Here is a 12347-nt window from a genome sequence, read left to right on the forward strand (position 1 = left end):
CAGCTTCATATGAACATTGATATTTGGTAGTTTGATGGGCTCTAGCAGACGAACCAAGTTGAATTCGAATAAATCCTTTCTTGAGTATATTTTTCTTACCTTAGAGATCCGAAATTTAATTTAATTTAAGCTAAATAGTCAGGAAAGGTTAGTAGGCTATATCTAAGGAATAAAGAAGAATATTTTAAGAGTTTCGGTTTTTTAACCCTCCGGAAGTCGCGCAAATGGCTCTCTGAATGAGCAGCCGCAGCTGCTTCAAGACGATTTCGCTAGATTTTCCGAGAAGCGTGCACTTTTGGAAGGTTAAAAAGAAAGAAAATGTCCCAATTCTATCAATGTCCCCGTTTTATCAGCCTAAAATTTACCAAGGGGTGATAAAAACGGGTCTTCACTGTCCTTTCCTGATGTTTTAAATAATGTTTTTGTGGTAAGAATGCGAGTGGACCGACTCATTCCACCCTATCTGACCCTGCAGTACAAATCAAAATGTGATAGTACCATACCACTCTTTGTACATATCAAGGGCAACTTAATCCACGCCTGTTCTTTATACACATACAACACAATACGGACAACCTTGCTTAGAAACCGCTTCGGAAATCTAATATTCGGAATTTAATTCCGACAGTCTCCAATACCTGAATGACTAACGGATGAAATTTGTGGCTCAGGTAATAATTTTAAAAGCTCAGTTGCTACTCAAACGCCGAGCAATATTGTTCAAAATGTTTTTTCATTCGCGGTACCGTCCATCATTCCAGCATCTACGAATAAAATAATACTGTTGAGTTTTTTCTCAACGAATGGGTAACACCACTGTGGAACACTAAAAAATATGCATATTTTGGGAACTTTTCTTGGCGAAACAAAGAGATGAATCGAGATCTTGTAAAATACTAGTTGTGAAGCACAAAATATATTTTTTTGAGTAATACATTTTTCCATTGATACGTTATTTTGGAAATGGTGCACGGCCGGAAATTTATCTTCCATTATTTTTTATCTAGAGCTTAAAACTAAAGCTTTTTTTTGATTATTTAGAACGATAGCAAGTGACGTACGTGGGATGTGGTTGGTATTTTGATTTGTCGCGAGATTGCTTTTTAAAAAAGTGTTGTGATAAAAAAATACATGTGTCGCTGGAGAAATTTGGAGAAATATTTTGAATGTACTATGAAAATTACAGAAGGATCAGCAATCATTTGTTCGAGTTCCAAAGGTGATTTCCAGAAAAACGCGGTTAACGTTTTCAGTACATTAAGGATATAAAAGGCGTTGTAGCGGGATTAAAAAAATGAGCATTTATATACTATTGTCGCTTTTCATATTGCAGTGCATTTTAAGCCAATAAAAAATCGAATTTTCAAAAACTCTACAATGGTGTAGTTCATTATTTTATTATTTTCATGCCCGCCGCGTTGAAGGGTATGTTTCGGTAGTTTGCCTTGTCGTTTATTCGTTCGGTGCAGAGCATTGATTCAGTTATTATCGGTTAAAATTAATCAAACTGAATTTTGTTTCCATGTTGGTTCTAAGTGCGATTAGCAAGCAAAAATGTTTTGGTTGGTGAATGAATTTATATTTTACTGTGTAGTGAAGCCATATTATTCTAATTTCAGTCAGTTTGGAATTGAATGAGTGAGGGAGATGCTGAATCCAATTACTGGTTTCAGTAAAATCCCGTAAAAACTGACTTTGAGATTTCGCATCATTCATACTTGCATCAACGTGAAGTTGTGATACGTGATGAAAATTTTGAAGATCCGTCCGGTGTCAATGTAAAACAGTGGAAGAAATCGAAAAACTAATTCACTTTGGGATAAAAACAACGTTTTTGCTTCGTAAAAAAGCCTGGTTTCGATATAAATACCGCATTTACATACCCAGCAAACGCGTGGAAGTTGATGGAGTCATATACGATCCAACACAGAAGACCATAGGAAAGTTTAGAAAACAACAAATGAAACCAATAGAAAAAGCAACAAGACAGTGACAAATGAATATCAAGCATTCTGCATTGGATAGCTGCTATGTCCTATCTTCAGATTACTTTAGTTTACGTTCTCTCGCACAGTTTTGTCAGACTACGAAGGAATACAACGTCTGATTTTTCTTGATAGACTACATTTCCCAACAAAGATAAAAATTAAAGAAGAGATGCTTTTCCTTTTAATGCCACCAGGTATTTATTTAATTGAACATATACGTATTTCGTCGACGTCTTGCCGACTTTTTCAGTGTTTGTACAGTTCAGGTAAAACACTGAAGAAGTCGGCAAGACGTCGACGAAATACGTATATGTTCAATTTAATAAATACCTGGTGGAATTAATAGGAAAATAATCTCTTCTTTTATTTTTATTTTTTCAGCAATGCTCAAAGAAAAACTATTCAGATGCTCAAAGAAAAACTATTTCCAACAATAATGTTTTATCATAACTGGAAACAATATTGCCCCATCTACAAAAAATCGCTAAGGTAAATGTACATATACTAATCAGCAGACTTCCCATGAACATCGATAAGTTTGTACCTGTGTACAAAATTCCGTGCTCGCGTTCAACCTCAAACATGCTTTGTCTTGAAATACAGGTTCTACCCCCAGTCTCTACGCATCGCTCGATCGAGATAGAAGTGTTTTGTTTTCGGTCTGTTGGAAAAAGAACAGTGCAGTAATCCGCGTTCAAGGTTATTTTGCCATTCTCTGCCTCTTCGGTTTGGACTTTTATTTTCTTTTGTGCGTGTGTTAACCGTTAGGCCACATTCCTCAACCTTTTGTTCGTAAAGCGAGGATTGAACAATAACCAGCTATTTAAGCTGGACTGGTGCGTCGTGGGAAACGAGTATACAGATAAGTGAAATCTACCTTTTTGATACATTTACGGCTTTTTCCCGTCTGCGCGGGTGCTGACCCCGTGCGTTGACGGTGTCGATGGCTTCCTCCCCGGATGGCCAAATGGAGATCGAGTCGACTCCTAAGGCTCTCCCCCGACCCAAACAATATCCAGAGCTCTCGACCGGTCCCTTTGTGGTCTTCTTTCGGCCCAAAACAAAATCGCTGAATCTATTACAGATTTCAAAAGACCTAACGGAACGGTTCTCGGCTGTGATCGAAATAAAAAAGGTCCGCTCAGACAGGCTGAGGGTCGTGCTGACTAACTCAAAGCAGGCAAACGATATTGCTTGCTGCGAGCACTTTACGAAGGACTATCACGTGTATATTCCAGCTGTGAAAGTACAGTCTGAAGGCGTTGTCACCGATGACAGTTTGACATGCGAGGATCTGCTGCAGTACGGGGTTGGCCGTTTCAGAGACCGCTTACTTCAGCCAGTGAAAATACTCGAGTGCAAGCGTTTGCACTCAGTAGTAGTTGCGGGGGATGGTTCAAAAACGTACCCCCAATCAAACTCTTATCGGTTGACCTTCGCTGGTACCGCTTTGCCAAATTACGTCCTCTTGCACAAGGTTCGTCTGCCTGTGCGTCTGTTTGTGCCGCGGGTCATGAATTGCACAAAGTGTAAACAATTGGGTCACACAGCCACCCATTGTAGCAATAAGGCCCGCTGTGGAAAATGCGGGGAGAATCATCTAGATGATTCGTGCAGTAAGAATGCTGAGAAGTGTCCTTACTGTGCAGAGAATCTGCATGATATCTCGGCATGTCCCGCGTACAAACTACGCGGGGATAAACTAAAACGTTCCCTTGCTGGACGATCCGAACGTTCTTTTGCAGAAATGCTAAAGAAAGCTACACCACCAACCTCAACAAACATCTATGCTCACTTGCCTCCTAACGAGGGCGAGGCTGATGACCCACAAGAGGGAACATCTACTAGGGCGCCTAGAAGTTATAGGAAGAGGAGGAACATTTCCTCTCCTAAAGTTCGTTGTAAAGGCCAGAAGGTATCCCTTGACGGGACTCAGAAAGTCACATCTATTGGAAGTGTTGCAACCAAACCGAAGCAATTAGCTCCTGGTCTCGGAGGATTAAACTCAGAGAAGGAGTTCCCAGCACTTCCCGGAACATCAAAAATCCCAAGTGTTCCTCTGTTTCAGTTCGAGAATAATCGCGGCACTGGAATTATCAAACTCTCGGACATTGTGGACTGGATAATAAAAACTTTCAATATAACTGATCCTATTAAAAGTCTGTTGTTAGCTTTTCTCCCTACAGTAAGAACATTTTTGAAGCAGTTGACTGCTAAATGGCCCCTCCTTTCAGCGATTGTATCCTTCGATGGCTAACTCATCGAACGAGGTCACGGATTTGATCACTGTTCTACAGTGGAATTGCAGAAGTATCATCCCGAAAATCGATTCCTTAAAAATTTTAATAAATAATTTGAGTTGCGATGCATTTGCATTATGTGAAACTTGGTTAACTTCCGACATAGATCTCAACTTCCACGACTTTAATATTATTCGCCTGGATCGAGACACCCCCTATGGAGGAGTGCTTTTGGGGATCAAAAAGCGCTATTCCTTCTACAGAATTAACCTTCCCTCGATAACAGGTATTGAAGTTGTCGCTTGTCAAGTAACAACCAAAGGCAAAGATCTTTGCATAGCTTCCATATATATACCCCCCAACACCGCGATTGGACATCGCCGGCTACATGACATCATAGAATCCCTGCCTGCACCGCGACTAGTTTTAGGCGACTTTAACTCTCACGGTACGGAATGGGGTTGCCTTTATGATGATAACCGTTCCTCTTTAATTCACAATATTTGCGACAACTTCAACATGACAATTCTAAACACGGGTGAAATGACACGGATTCCTCCCCCACCTGCGCGCCCAAGCGCATTAGATTTATCCCTTTGCTCGACCTCGCTAAAGTTAGAATGCGCGTGGAAGGTAATCCCTGATCCCCACGGTAGCGACCATCTGCCGATCGTAGTCTCAATCAATAACGGCTCAAGGCCATTGGAAACAATCAATATTTCGTATGACCTCACACGAAATATCGATTGGAAGAGCTATGCTGCCGCGATATCCGACAACATCGAATCTACTCAAGAACTTCCTCCGGAGGAAGAGTACAGCTTTTTGGCTGGCTTGATTCTCGACAGCGCGAATCAAGCTCAGACTAAGCCAGTACCCGGCGCGAACATACAAAAACGTTCTCCCAATCCCTGGTGGGATAAAGAGTGCTCAGACGTGTACGCAGAGAAGGCCGCCGCGTTTAAGACCTTCCGGAACGACGGGTTACCCGCTAGTTTTCGACAGTACGCGACGTTAGACAAGCGAATGAAGAGTTTGATGAAAGCCAAAAAACGCGGTTATTGGCGCCGGTTCGTCGACGGATTAACGAGAGAAACATCGATGAGCACTCTTTGGGGAACAGCCCGACGTATGCGAAATCGAAACAGTACTAATGAGAGCGTGGAATATTCAAACCGTTGGATATTCGATTTCGCCAAGAAGGTTTGTCCGGATTCCGCCCCGGCACAGAAGATCTACCGCGCCGCGTCCCGTCACGATAACGCGAACGAAACACCTTTTTCGATGGTGGAGTTCTCACTTGCTCTCTTGTCGTGTAACAATAAAGCTCCAGGGCCAGACAGAATCAAATTCAACTTGTTGAAGAATCTGCCGGACTCTGCCAAGAGACGCTTGTTGAACTTATTTAATAAGTTTCTTGAGGCTAACATTGTCCCACACGATTGGAGGCAAGTGAAGGTCATCGCCATCCAAAAACCAGGAAAACTAGCCTCCGACCACAATTCGTATCGACCGATCGCAATGCTATCTTGTATCCGGAAGTTGTTCGAGAAAATGATCCTATCCCGCCTCGACAATTGGGTCGAAGCAAATGGCTTACTGTCAGATACACAATTTGGCTTTCGCAAAGGCAAATGGACGAATGATTGTCTTGCGTTGCTCTCAACCGAAATTCAAATGGCCTATGCTAGTAAAGAGCAGATGGCATCAGTGTTCCTAGATATAAAGGGGGCTTTTGATTCAGTTTCTATCAACATTCTTTCAGAGAAGCTGCACCAGCATGGTCTTTCAGCGACTTTAAACAACTTTTTACTAAACTTGTTGTCGGAAAAGCACATGCATTTTTCGCATGGTGACTTATCGACATCACGATTTAGCTACATGGGCCTTCCCCAGGGCTCATGTCTAAGCCCCCTGTTATACAATTTCTACGTCAACGACATTGATGAATGTCTTGACAATTCCTGCACGTTAAGACAACTTGCAGACGATGGCGTGGTGTCTGTTACGGGACCCAAAGCTGTCGATCTACAAGGACCATTACAGAATACCTTGGACAATTTGTCTGCATGGGCTATTAAGCTGGGTATCGAATTCTCTACGGAGAAAACTGAGCTAGTTGTATTTTCTAGGAAGCGTGAACCAGCACAACTACAGCTTCTATTAATGGGTCAAACTATAGCTCAGGTCTTCACAGTAAAATATCTAGGGGTCTGGTTCGACTCGAAAGGTACTTGGGGATGCCATATTCGGTATCTGAAACAGAAATGCCAGCAAAGGATCAACTTTCTTCGTACAATAACCGGAACGTGGTGGGGTGCCCACCCAGGAGACCTAATTAGGTTGTATCAAACAACGATACTGTCGGTACTGGAATACGGATGCTTCTGCTTTCGATCCGCCGCGAACATACATTTCATCAAACTCGAAAGAATTCAGTATCGTTGTTTGCGTATCGCCTTAGGGTGCATGCAGTCGACCCATACGATGAGTCTCGAAGTCCTGTCGGGCGTTCTCCCGCTGAAAAATCGATTTTGGGAACTCTCATATCGATTGCTCATTCGATGCGATATCTTGAACCCGTTGGTGATTGAAAATTTCGAAAGGCTTGTTGAGCTCAATTCTCAGACCCGTTTTATGTCCCTGTACTTTGACTACATGGCGCAAAATATTAATCCTTCTTCTTACAATCCCAACCGTGTGCATTTCATAAATACTTCTGAATCTACTGTTTTCTTCGACACATCCATGAAAGATGAGATTATTGGAATTCCGGACCATATACGCCCACAAGTGGTTCCAAATATTTTTTATAATAAATTCCGAGAAGTCGACTGTTCTAAGATGTTTTATACTGACGGATCAAACCTCGAAGGGTCCACTGGCTTCGGTATTTTCAATCAAAAGTTCACCGCCTCCTACAAACTCAGTGACCCTGCTTCAGTTTACGCCGCAGAACTAGCTGCTATTCAGTATACCCTTGGAGTCATTGACACATTACCCGCAGACCATTACTTCATCGTCTCGGATAGTCTGAGTTCTATTGACGCTATTCGCTCGATGAAACATGGAAAGCATTCCTCGTATTTTTTGGGGAAAATACGGGAGCTACTGAGTGCTTTATCTGACAAATCTTTCCAGATTACCTTGGTGTGGGTCCCTTCTCATTGCTCCATTCCGGGCAATGAGAAGGCGGACTCCTTGGCTAAGGTGGGTGCCATTGAAGGTGACGTTTTTGAAAGACCAATTTGCTTCCACGAATTTTTCAGTATTACTCATCAGAGAACCCTCGAAAGTTGGCAAACCTCGTGGAGCAATGGGGAGCTAGGAAGGTGGCTACATTCGATAGTCCCTAAGGTATCGACGAAACCTTGGTTCAAGGGGATGGATGTGGGTCGTGACTTCATTCGTGTGATGTCCCGACTCATGGCGAACCATTACACGCTGGATGCACATCTCCGACGTATTGGGCTCGTGGAGAGTGGTATCTGCGCTTGTGGCGACGGTTATCACGATATAGAGCACATAGTCTGGGCGTGCACCGAGTACAGTTCCGCCAGGTCTCGGCTTATGGACACCCTCCGGGCCCGAGGAAGACCACCCAACGTCCCGGTTCGAGATGTGTTGGCAAGCCGCGATGTCCTCTATATGTCCCTTATATACACCTTCATAAAAACCATCAATATCCAACTTTAACTGCCCCTTTTTCCTTATCATTCTCAGAAGCGCTCTCTTCCACCTGTACCATACACCCACGATGGTTTGATGCGACTCCAAGGCGACACAAAACATCCCTGTCGAATGAGCCAACAAACACGGGACCTAAAGCACGAACATCACACGCACAACTCGAAATGTAGCCGATCAACATCTGAGCCGCACTACGAAATCGTCTGGAGAAACCCCTGCCATCTCGAGAACGACCACCCGGCGTCCCAGTACATGATTCTTCCTGATGAAGACCACCCTGATTCTGTAATCCATCCGTTGATCTCCCGAAGTCTGAAACTGAAATAATGTTCTCCCCCTGCCATGTTTGTCCACCCTACTTCCCCTGACTCTTATACACAGAAGTAACACCCCTTCCCCCTCCCCCCCCCCCCCCAAAGATCTTCATGAAGCATTTAGCTCTTCTTGCCTTTTCTAGTTTTAACTATTATATTATATGATCTCCTTGAAAATGCCCAACTCTACTACCACATAAAATAACTCTAATTAATGTCTCCGAATCTTTACAAAATTTAATCACGCCCTCTAATTATTTCTACTTTTAAGATAGTCGTAAAAATTTTCCCCCTTAGTTAAACATTATTTGCTCCAATAATCTCATTGCTAAAAATGTCAAACCGTATTGCCATAAAAACTAAATGACCCCTCTAATCTTACGAAAATTATACTACCCCCCTGTGTATATGTATAGCTATAAATTAGCCTTAGTTTAATTTCAAAAATCAATATGTAAGCCCCTAGTTTTAAGTAATTTAAAATGTAAAACAAAACAAAATTGGCACCTTTAAGCTAACGCAAACCTGCCTTATCAAATAAACGAATTGAAAAAAAAAATACAGGTTCTTCTTAAACATCGAACCCAGCCGAATGATGTACAAACTCTAGTTTAAACACCCGTGTACGTACACCGAGAACGATTCGCACAAGGCAAAAAGAGCCAACGCTAGTGATGATGTGAGTGAGAAAGAAAAAACTGGTGCCACGAACCTTTGTCTATGTACACCGTGGGCAGACATGGGGTTCGGTTGTGCAGGCGAATATGTGCACGTGTTTTGGTACGAAATAGCGTGTTCGAGTTCGTACACAAAATGTGGGTTTAATATGAGCACAGAACCAGAGCGAGCATTGTGTACGACTGCTAATCAGAATAACGAATCCATCAGCGATAGAGCCACTTGTTTTCTATGTAACGAACGCCATGAAACAATAACAAAATGTTTAATCTATTTTAGAAATAACTAGCAGACTAAGCTACGGCTGATAGTGATAGCACGAACATGTAGGGGACAGTGGGAGCTATGGACATAGTTTCGTTTTCGGGGTGTAACTACCATAAACATCAGTCGACTGTCAATAATTCAACTGGTATTTGTACAGGACACCTTAATACATCCACTAGCTATACCAATTCAAAATAATGGTAATCATGTTTAAGATATGGCAGATTGCGTGAAATGCGTTAAATCGGCATTTTTTTATTATTTTGGTGGGGGATTGTGAACCATCGCAAAAAGTGGGAGAAAATGGAATACTCATCTAGTTTTTGTGCAAGAAAAGGCAATTGCCCAACGATTGTTTTACAATGATTTACTTTGAAATCGGCTGAAAAATGGGACGCTAAGTTATGAAAATTTGCCAATAGAAAGTGTCATTTTAACAATATAATTTTTATGTCATTTACTTTATCATTAGTGGTACTATCTGTCGATGGAGAGGCGTATCACAATGGTCGGAAATACTGTGTGCAGGCTCTGTAATGAAGCTATTGCTGGTCCGCGGGACCGGGACAATAGTGCAGACGCACATCAATCTTATCATCGATGGAAAAATACCTATTTGTGATTACTCTCCCCGTAGAGTGTATTTGTTTATGCAACATAATGTTCACCACTGTTCTTTATGATCATTTACATTTTTGTGAAGATTTTGTTCGTTTTAGGGTTTGTGAACGATTCTGTTGGTGTAGTAATTTTTGTTTTACATTTATAAATAACTGGCATAGGGCTTAGATAAGCCACAACTCTCCTCTTTCTACGAAAGGCGTACTAATTATGCCGTACTTTGATAGTTGACTTGAGTGGTGGTTTTTATGTCATTGTTATGGTCAAAGTGCGAAAGGGGTTATTGTAAAAAAGGAAGTTAGTTTCGAACCGCGGTAAACGTTGGATGTGTCGCTCCAAATTTCGACATGCCAATCCGCGAAAATTGCGCGTGTTTTCAAAGCGAAAAATATCCGCAAAAGTGTGGCCCGTGTTTCGAAAGTTGTGTGAGGTGTTGGGTCGTTGTTGAAGAGAGGCTAATCACCACAAAGCTACTCGCTTCCTCGGCCAAATAAACGTACCCAACGAACGCCGCCAAGTGAGACCAGCGTCGTTGTCACTGTGGAAGATCAGTCCGTTGACAAGTTGTGGGGAATCCACCAGGTAAGGAAATTCCGCCCGCCTTTCACTAGCAGATGCAGTGAAGCGAAAAACTATATTTTTCCTTGTTTGTTTTCGTACGAAAATCAGAAATTCTGGTAGACGCATCTTGGCCGCCCTGTAACTTAGGGTACTTCACAAAATTTAGATATATGTCTGCCTCGTGGATTTGTTCCTGATCATGATTCATCATGCATGCACGTTAAATATTTCCCAAAATTATAGAATTAGAAAAAAGAGGTTAATCAACAATAAAATATTAACCATTTTGTTCATGGTTCTAATATTTTCATGCGAACAATTTTACACTACATGGAATATTATTCACTTTTGCTTCGTGTACTAGTTCTTGATTTGTAGTATTTTAATCAGGATTTACGTGCTCGTGATTAAGTTCACGCATTTAGAAAATGTCCCTAATCCTTTTCACCTTCATTATTTTGTTCATAATTCATGCAACGCTACCCAATATCTGGAGAAATTCAAGAGAACTATTGCATAAAATTTAGAACATTTTTCATGGATAATATCTTGCTGCATGCGCTGGTTCCTGTACCCTAATCACGATATAATATTCCTGCTTGTGAAATAGTTTACAAATACATAAGATATCACTGATCGATTCCATGAAGATGCATTTATTATGCATTTTTACGCATACTCTAAAACATTTGTATGTGAACAATTTCACGAAACTCGGACTATTTTTCATGTATTTGTTCATGCATAAACTTGTTTAGAAAACAATCACAGCTAAGTGTAATGTAATTTTTCGACATAATTTCAGGAACTTGGTCACGACTTTCGACTTTAGCGTTACGAAATCGTCATTTTTTCATGATAATTTTTTCGCGTGTAATTTAAATTCAACGCATAGTGTTGCCTAAAGATGTGCGACTTTCAAGATTAGTAAACCAATGACTTTAACAATGACCCAACCCAATTATACGTTTTGGGTCCTAAAATTAAAGTTTCATTGCTTCAAAAAAGTTTTTTCGTCGTTTACTGAGCGCCTTATTTGCCTAAGATTGTTATATTTTTATATATCGTATAACAAAAAGCAAATGACATGTTTTTGAAAATCAGATTTAATTTTTGTCGGCCATCAAGTGTACTAAAACCAAGTACGCAGTCCACAATGTAATTATTAAACCATTCCTAATTCAACTATTGTCCAATACCCTACTGTGCAAGGTTAGTGGCGTAGCTGGGATTGTTTTTAGTCTACAAAAATCAAATGAGATCAACAGCACCAAGACTAACGACGTAACTTGAACGGACAGGCAAACAGCATTGGTTTCGGTGTTAATGGCACTTTTTGGTGCTAAATATGTTAGCTAAACTGGTCAAATTGTGTTTTTGTTCCAAGCAACTATTTCAAGCCATGCCTAACTGACACGATTAGTGTTGCACCAATCTGCTAATGTTCGAATTCAATTAACATTAGCTGTCGTTCACCATAGGCGAGTCATGCATTAGTCAATAATTTCAAATCAACTTTGATCGATTTCAGAAATTTCTGCAACTGTTTTTCGACATCGCACCAATTAGCATTAAAGATATATTTTTCCGTTATAGCAGTTGATAATTCGATTTTTTGTTCATGCAAACAGCCGAAATCTATGTCAATTTTACCGCCTATTGTGAGCTAAGACTCAACAAGATTCCGTTTTCACCTCGAAACCACAAGTTATCCTTCTACTGATTTATGCATTACTAAACCCATTAACGACAATTTAGTTGTTCGTTGGTGTTTTCTAGGTGAGCCACTTTTCCAACTCAGTAACTAGCGTTTCCTTTACACTCGCTCTTTAGAAACATGAACATAAAAGAGTAAAATTTGAATCCGCGTGGTTTTCCAACGAGAATGAGTGTTTCACTTTCACGCTTCGGCGAATGTTTCGCATTCGTCTTGTGGTTTAACTTTACAAGTACTCGCCATCGCGCTAAACTAAGGTGATGATGCGAAT

At 41.0% G+C, this 12347-nt stretch overlaps 1 protein-coding gene across 1 annotated transcript in view; it reads right to left on the minus strand.

Annotated features, from left to right (window-relative positions):
- The window catches only part of LOC131688665 (transcription factor SPT20 homolog), a 74606-nt gene that overhangs the window by 16790 nt on the left and 45469 nt on the right, over positions 1-12347 (minus strand). The gene's annotated exons all lie outside the window — the stretch shown is intronic.

The sequence above is a fragment of the Topomyia yanbarensis genome, chromosome 3, assembly GCF_030247195.1.
Source record: "Topomyia yanbarensis strain Yona2022 chromosome 3, ASM3024719v1, whole genome shotgun sequence".
In the NCBI taxonomy this organism is placed as follows: domain Eukaryota; kingdom Metazoa; phylum Arthropoda; class Insecta; order Diptera; family Culicidae; genus Topomyia; species Topomyia yanbarensis.